The sequence below is a fragment of the Ursus americanus genome, chromosome 29, assembly GCF_024610735.1.
Source record: "Ursus americanus isolate L20-20 chromosome 29, mUrsAme1.1.p, whole genome shotgun sequence".
NCBI lineage: Eukaryota > Metazoa > Chordata > Mammalia > Carnivora > Ursidae > Ursus > Ursus americanus.
In genome coordinates this window covers 131,986-138,906 of record NC_142155.1, presented here as the reverse complement: position 1 = coordinate 138,906, position 6,921 = coordinate 131,986, and the positions used below count along the sequence as shown (strand labels likewise).

Below are 6,921 nucleotides of genomic sequence, written 5' to 3'. Positions count from 1 at the left end.
TGGTATGCACTAGGCTTACAATGATGTACATCAAGATAGACATAGGTGATCCCTGACTCATAAAGCTTGCAGGTCTGTATATATGTGTATAACCAGGTAAGCATAGATTAAAAGATTTTTGTTTCTATAGAAAAGGATGGTGTGGAGGGAGATCATCACATTTTACTTCATACACTTTGGTGATATTTGTTACAATGAATATGTGTTTTTATTTATTTTATTTTATTCGGGAGTGGGGTGGGGTGAGGGGCAGAGGGAAAAGGAGAGAGAATCCTAAGCAGACCCATGCCCAGCATGGAGTCCAACATGGGGCTCAATCTCACGACCCTGAGGTCATGACCTGAGCTGAAATCAAGAGTCAGATACTAAACCAACTGAGCCACCCAGGCGCCCCTAAATATGTGTTTTTAAAAAGTTAATTGTTGTGCTCACTTCAGCAGCACATATACTAAAATCAGAATGATACAGAGAAGAGTGGCATGGCCCCTGCTCAAGGATGACATGCAAATTGGTGAACCGTTCCATATTTTAAAAAATAAATTAAATTTTAAAAATTAAAAAATTAAAAGTTAATTATTTATGTACCTCATTACTGCCTTTTCATCCATGAAGCAGTGAAAAGGTTAATTTCATTGTAGTAAATGAAAGGCAGGCATGTAGGCACACCTGTTTGAATTTTTTGTCATCCAAAATTCTTGCACTTAGTGCTCTACTGTTCAGAAAAAAAATCATATTTTCTTCTTTTTGATGTTTCCTAAACTTTCTTCAATTACCATATATTAATGTGGTAATGAAGAGGGGACCCTAGAGTTAATATGGGAAAAATCCACAATACACCATCATTCTTTCCACAGAATCATAAAAACCTCGAGTCAAAAGAGACTAGAAGTCATTCAATTCCATATTCCTAGTAATCAAGATAGTTTTTTGCAAAAAAAAAAAAAAAAAAAAACTGGATTTTCCCCCTTTGTAAAAATTGGATTCTTTTTCCTTAAAAAAAATTTTTTCTGCAACATCTCTGACATCTTATCTTTATGGTAATTAAAAGGCTGGTGTGTTAAAATTTAAAACAGCTGCTTTGCAAAGACACTGTTAAGAGAATGAAAAGGAAATCTACAGATTGGGAGAAAATTCTTTGCAAAGCACGTATCTGTTAAAGGACTAATATTCAAAATATACAAAGAACTCTGGGATACCTGGCTGGCTCAGTCAGTGGAGCATACGACTCTTGATCTTGGGGTTGTGAGTTCAAGCCCCATGTTGGTTGTAGAGATTACTCAAAAATTAATTAATTAAAAAAAAAAACTTTTGAAAGTCTTTTTTTAAAAAAAACCACTAAATACGCAAAGAACTCTTAAAACTCAACAATAAGCAAAGAACCCAATTAAAAGATGAGCAAAAGATCTGAATAGATACTTCACCAAAGAAGATACACAGATGACAAATAAACATATGAAAAGATACTCAACATCACATATCATTAGGGAATTGCAAATTAAAATAGTGAAATACTACTACACACCTATTATAGTCAAATCCAAAACACTGACACTAAATGCTGGCAAGGATGTAGGGCAACAGGAACTTTTATTTATTTATTTTTAAAGATTTATTTATTTGAGAGAGAGAGAGAGAGTGCAAGGTGGGGAAGGAGCAGAGGGAGAGGGAGAGAGAGACTCCCTGGTAACTGTGGACCCTGACTCAGCACTCAATCCCAGGACCCTGAGATCATGACTTGAGCCGAAATTAAGAGTCAGAAGCTCAACTAACTGAGCCACCCCAGGTGCCCTGGGCAACAACCCCAAGATCAAGAGTTGGATGCTTAACCAACTGAGCACCCCAGGTGCCCCCCAAAATGCACATGATGTTTACAGCAACTTTATTCATATTGCCAAAACTTGGAAGCAATCAAGATGTCCTTCAATAGGTGAATGTATAAAAAAACTTTGGTATTTATATAATGGAATATTGTGTGTATAAAGAAATCAGCTATCAAGCCATGAAAAGACACGGAGAGATCTTAAATGCATGTTGCTAAGTGAAAGAAACCAATCTGAAAGGGCGGCAAACTGTATGATTTCAACTGTATGACATTCTGGAAAAAGCAAGCCTATAGAGAAAGGTCAGTGGTTGTCAGGAGTTCAGAAGGAGGGAGGGATAGATAAATAGATGGAACACAAGGAATTTTTAGGGCAGTGAAACTACTCTGTGTGATACTACGGTGGTAGACACAGGTCTTATACATTTTTCAAAACTCATAGAATGTACTGCATAAAGAGTGAACATGGATGTTAACTGTGGACTTTAGCTAATAATAATGTATCAGTATTGGTTTGTCAATTGTAACAAATGAACCAACTAACGCACAATGTTAACACTGGGGTAGAGGAGGGCTGGCGGAGGGAGTATATGGAAACTGTATTTTCTGCTCATTTTTCTTAAACCTAAAAATGCTTTTAAAAATAAGCTCTATTATGGGTGCCTGGGTGGCTCAGCCAGTTAAGTGTCTGCCTTTGGCTCAGGTCATGATTCCAGGGTCCTGGGATCAAGCCCCATATAAGGCTCCCTGCTTGGCGGGGAGTCTGCTTCTCCCTCTCCCCTCTGCGCCTGATCTCTCTCTCTCTAATAAATAAAATCTTAAAAAAAAAAAACAACCTCTTAATTTAAAAAGGTTAATGTTTTAAATATACTTGAAATGCTAGACATTCTTTCTATCGCTTTTAGCTTTCTTTTATTTTTTTAAATTAGAAGTCCAATCTCAGGGGCACCTGGCTGGCTCAATCAGAAGCACATGTGACTCTTGATCTCAGGATTGTGAGTTTGAGCCCCATGTTGGGTGTAGAGATTACTTAAATTAAAAAAAATAATAATAACTTTTTAAAAATCCAGTCTTATTTTAGCTGTTTGCATTTAACTTTAACAATGAAAGGTGATGGATTAAATTATAAGAAGCCACAGAATTTATGCAAGTAACTACAAAAAGAACAAGGATTATGTAAACATAAACCATAACGGTTTTATCGAAGTATTCACTCTCTATTCTGAATGGAGTCCCAGAATACAAGCAATCTTCGGTTGTTCAGATTTTCATGCTGAATCATGGCACAAAAGAGGAAAATATAGTGATAATTCTTATACTGAACATGTCCATCATGGTGTGTCTCAAAGCTCTTTTCAAGGGTAACCCTACCCAAAGCCCCTGCTAAGGGAGCAGCATAGGCTGTCAGACTTTTACTCTGTAACACCACTCATCCTTGCCTTCCCAGAATTAATTAACCCAGCATCAGGCACCAGATCATTCCTAGAGAGAAACCAAAGACAGAGTCAGTGTCGTGAGAAGGGAGTTAGAGCTGGGCTATGAAAGATCATGTCAAACTAAAATTATAAGGAAATTTATAAACCATACAAAAGCTAGGAGGAATCCACTCACTACATTCATCATTCCACAAACACATTCTGAGTACCAATTATGTGCCAAGAACTGAATTAAGCACTAAGTGAATAAAGCAGAAATGCCTCTTGCCTTCATGGAAACCACAGCTAAGTGGAGAAAATAGATAAATAAACAAACAAACAAACAAGCAAAACATTTATAAAGTGTGATAAATGCAAAGAAGAAATTAGTGTTGCAAAATAATAAAGAGGACCTACTTAGGCTGGTCAAGAAAGGCCTTTCAAAGGAAGCGATGTATAAACTAAGACTGAAAGAGTAAACCAAGGAAAGTGAGGAATAAAGGGGAGCTGAAGAACATTTCAAGCAGAATGAATAGTCTGTGTGAAACCCTGAGAGGAGAAAGAGCTTGGTCTTTACTGAAAGGAAGCTACTATGGCTGGAGTATATTTGGTAAGGGAGATAGTGGCTCTAGATGAATTTGGAGAAGTCAGCAGGAGTGGAGCCAAATTACACAGGACTATGTGAGTAAGTGCAATGGGAAGCCATTGAAATTTTTCACATGTTTAAAATTAGTATTTAGAAACAGAATTGAGGGGCGCCTGGGTGGCACAGCGGTTGAGCGTCTGCCTTCGGCTCAGGGCGTGATCCCGGCGTTCTGGGATGGAGCCCCACATCAGGCTCCTCCACTGTGAGCCTGCTTCTTCCTCTCCCACTCCCCCTGCTTGTGTTCCCTCTCTCGCTGGCTGTCTCTATCTCTGTCAAATAAATAAATAAAATCTTAAAAAAAAAAAAAAGAAACAGAATTGATATTGGTGTTGATGATGGAGATGGAACCAGGTAAAGGATGAAATTACTTGGACAAGGGTATTGCAGAGGAAATAAAAAGAGGTGGGCATATTCAACAATGTATTTTGAATTTAGTTTGCCAAGGACTCGGTAATGGACTGAAAGTAGGGAGTTAAGGGGGAAATTGATGAATGTTGATGTTATTTATTGAGTCGAGGAATTCTGAGAGAATAAGATTTCAGGAGTGTATCAGGTAGAAATCAGGAAAGCAGAACCACTATGAGTATTCCAGAATGAATTTATATAGGAATAAGAATTAATATGATGGGAGAAGCTAAGAAATCAATGGTTCAAAAGGGAAATCTGGAGAATGAGAGCTGACTCACTAACCAGCCCTCCTGAAGCCTGGGTGAATAAGGGAGACCTTGCCGGGGAATCTGGGACCAAAAAGGAGAACTAGTGGAGAGCTATCGGGAAGGCTGGTCTGTGGCTGGTGGCAGGCCTGGGGTCCCTGTTGGTTAGTAGGGTTAACAGTTGGGAAAAGGATCTAGATGCAGAGCAAGGGAGGCAGAGACTAAGCTGAAACCACGTAGCACCTTTGCATCTGTTTTTCACTACATTTAACCAAATTCACACAAATTTTTATTACTACTATTTAATACTATTTAATGTTTAACGTAATCTCTATACCCTTTGTGAGGCTTGAACTCACACTCTTCGATCAAGAGTCACACGCTCTACCAACTGAACCAGCCAGACACCCCTCTTTTGTTTCTTTTAATCTAGAGCCAAACTGTCTAATACCAAAGCCACTAGCCACATGTGGCTATTCAACTTAAATTAATTAAAACTGAATAAAATCTAAAATTCCATTCCTCAGTCACACCACCTTCCTATCAGGTGCTCACTAGCCACCAGTGGCTAGTGACTATGGTACTGGATAGCACTGAGACAGAACATTTCCATCGCGGCAGAAAGTTCTGTTAGATGTCACTAATCCAGAACAACCCACTTGCATTTTCAATTATCTTGTTTTAAAAGTATTTAGGGGCCCCTGGGTGGTGCAGTTGGTTAAGAGTCTGACTCTTGGTTTCCGCTGGGTCATGATCTCGGGGTCCTGGGATTAAGCCCCGAGTTGGACTCTGTGCACACTGTGGAGTCTACTAGAGATAATCTCCCTTGCTCCTTCTGCTCCTCCCCCTGCTTGAGCGCTCTCTCTCTCTCTTTCTCTAAAATAAATAAATAAAATCTTTAAAAAACAAAAAGGTATTTAAAGCCATGTTAATGGATACAATCACTGAGGTAGAAGAGTAGGAAGAGAATGAGGACAGAAAGTCTAAGCATCACGCCCTGGTAAAGCTCAATTTATAGAAAATAAGTAAAGAAGGAGAAGCCCGTAAAGGAAGTGTGAGATGGAATGGCAAGAATGGTAGAAGAAAAAACAAGAGAGTATGAGGTTTCAGAAAAGCAAGGAGGGTATTTAAGGAAGTGGAAGAGATCAATGATGTCGAATGAATATGGTTAAGAGTTCAGGGTAAGACTGGAACAGAAATGGGATCTTAGGCAGAACAGTGTCATTAACAATGTTGGGGGAGAGCCAGCGAGAGCCAGCGAGAGGGAGGTGGAGGCAAAATATCTAGACTGCTCTTTCAAGACCTTTGAGAAAGGGCCCAGGGGCGCCTGGGTGGCACAGTGGTTGAGCGTCTGCCTTTGGCTCAGGGCGTGATCCCGGCGTTATGGGATCGAGCCCCACATCAGGCTCCTCCACTATGAGCCTGCTTCTTCCTCTCCCACTCCCCTGCTTGTGTTCCCTCTCTCGCTGGCTGTCTCTCTCTCTGTCGAATAAATAAAATCTTAAAAAAAAAAAAAAAGAAAAAGAAAGAAAGGGCCCAGAAAGATGGGTGGTTGGTCAAGGAAGATTTGATTTCAAGACGGGGTAATTTTTTGCCTTGTTTGGTTTGCTTGTCTTGGTTTTTAAAATGGGAGAAGCATATTTATATACCTTTGGATAAAAGTCCAATAGAAAGAAAAAGGTTAAGGATGCAGGAAAGACAGTAATTGAACAAAGAAGCAAGGCTTCTGAGATGATAAGTGTGAAGAGAATGGATGTAAATTGTAGAGGGAGAGGGAATAGGTCAATGAGAAGCAGGAGGAAAATAGAGCAAAAATTCAGAGATAGGCAAAGATACTCTGAAAAAGAAAGGCCATACGCAGCAAGAGAGGAGACACAGAGTTGCCAGTCCTTTGAGCCTCCTGGCTCCTGTTGTCTCTCCAGCTCCCATTCCTGTGAGTACTGACTGGACAATCATTCCATCACTGAATCTCAGATTCCTCAGTCTTCCCCTTAATGCTCACCCCTCTCCCATGTTTTAAAGTAACAATCTATTTGGCTAAATTGAGTTCCTTGATCAAGCACAAAAGGACCCAATTAGAACATACCATTTAAGACTGAACAATTTATATGAATCAATTGCATTAGTTTGTCTACTTCTTATCATAGCTGATAAAATATGATAGTTGATAAATATCTTAGCTGATAAAGACATAATTGACTAGTTTTTCTTTCCTTGTATATGCATACTGATTTGCGAAGTGGTTGAACGGCCAGCAAGAAAAGTGTGAGGAAATAAAAGTCCTAGGTAACTGGGTCACGGAATCCTCCAAGAACAGAAAGATCATCATATAGTATGTCAGACCGCTAACTTGTATATCTTCAGTTTTGTTTGTATTTTAAACATTTT

At 39.2% G+C, this 6,921-nt stretch overlaps 1 non-coding gene across 1 annotated transcript; it reads left to right on the top strand.

Annotated features, from left to right (window-relative positions):
- The first annotated feature begins 424 nt into the window (after positions 1-424).
- On the top strand, positions 425-531 carry LOC123792963 (U6 spliceosomal RNA). The gene has a single exon (XR_006779829.1). It is a non-coding gene; the product is annotated as a U6 spliceosomal RNA (small nuclear RNA).
- Positions 532-6,921: the final 6,390 nt, after the last annotated feature.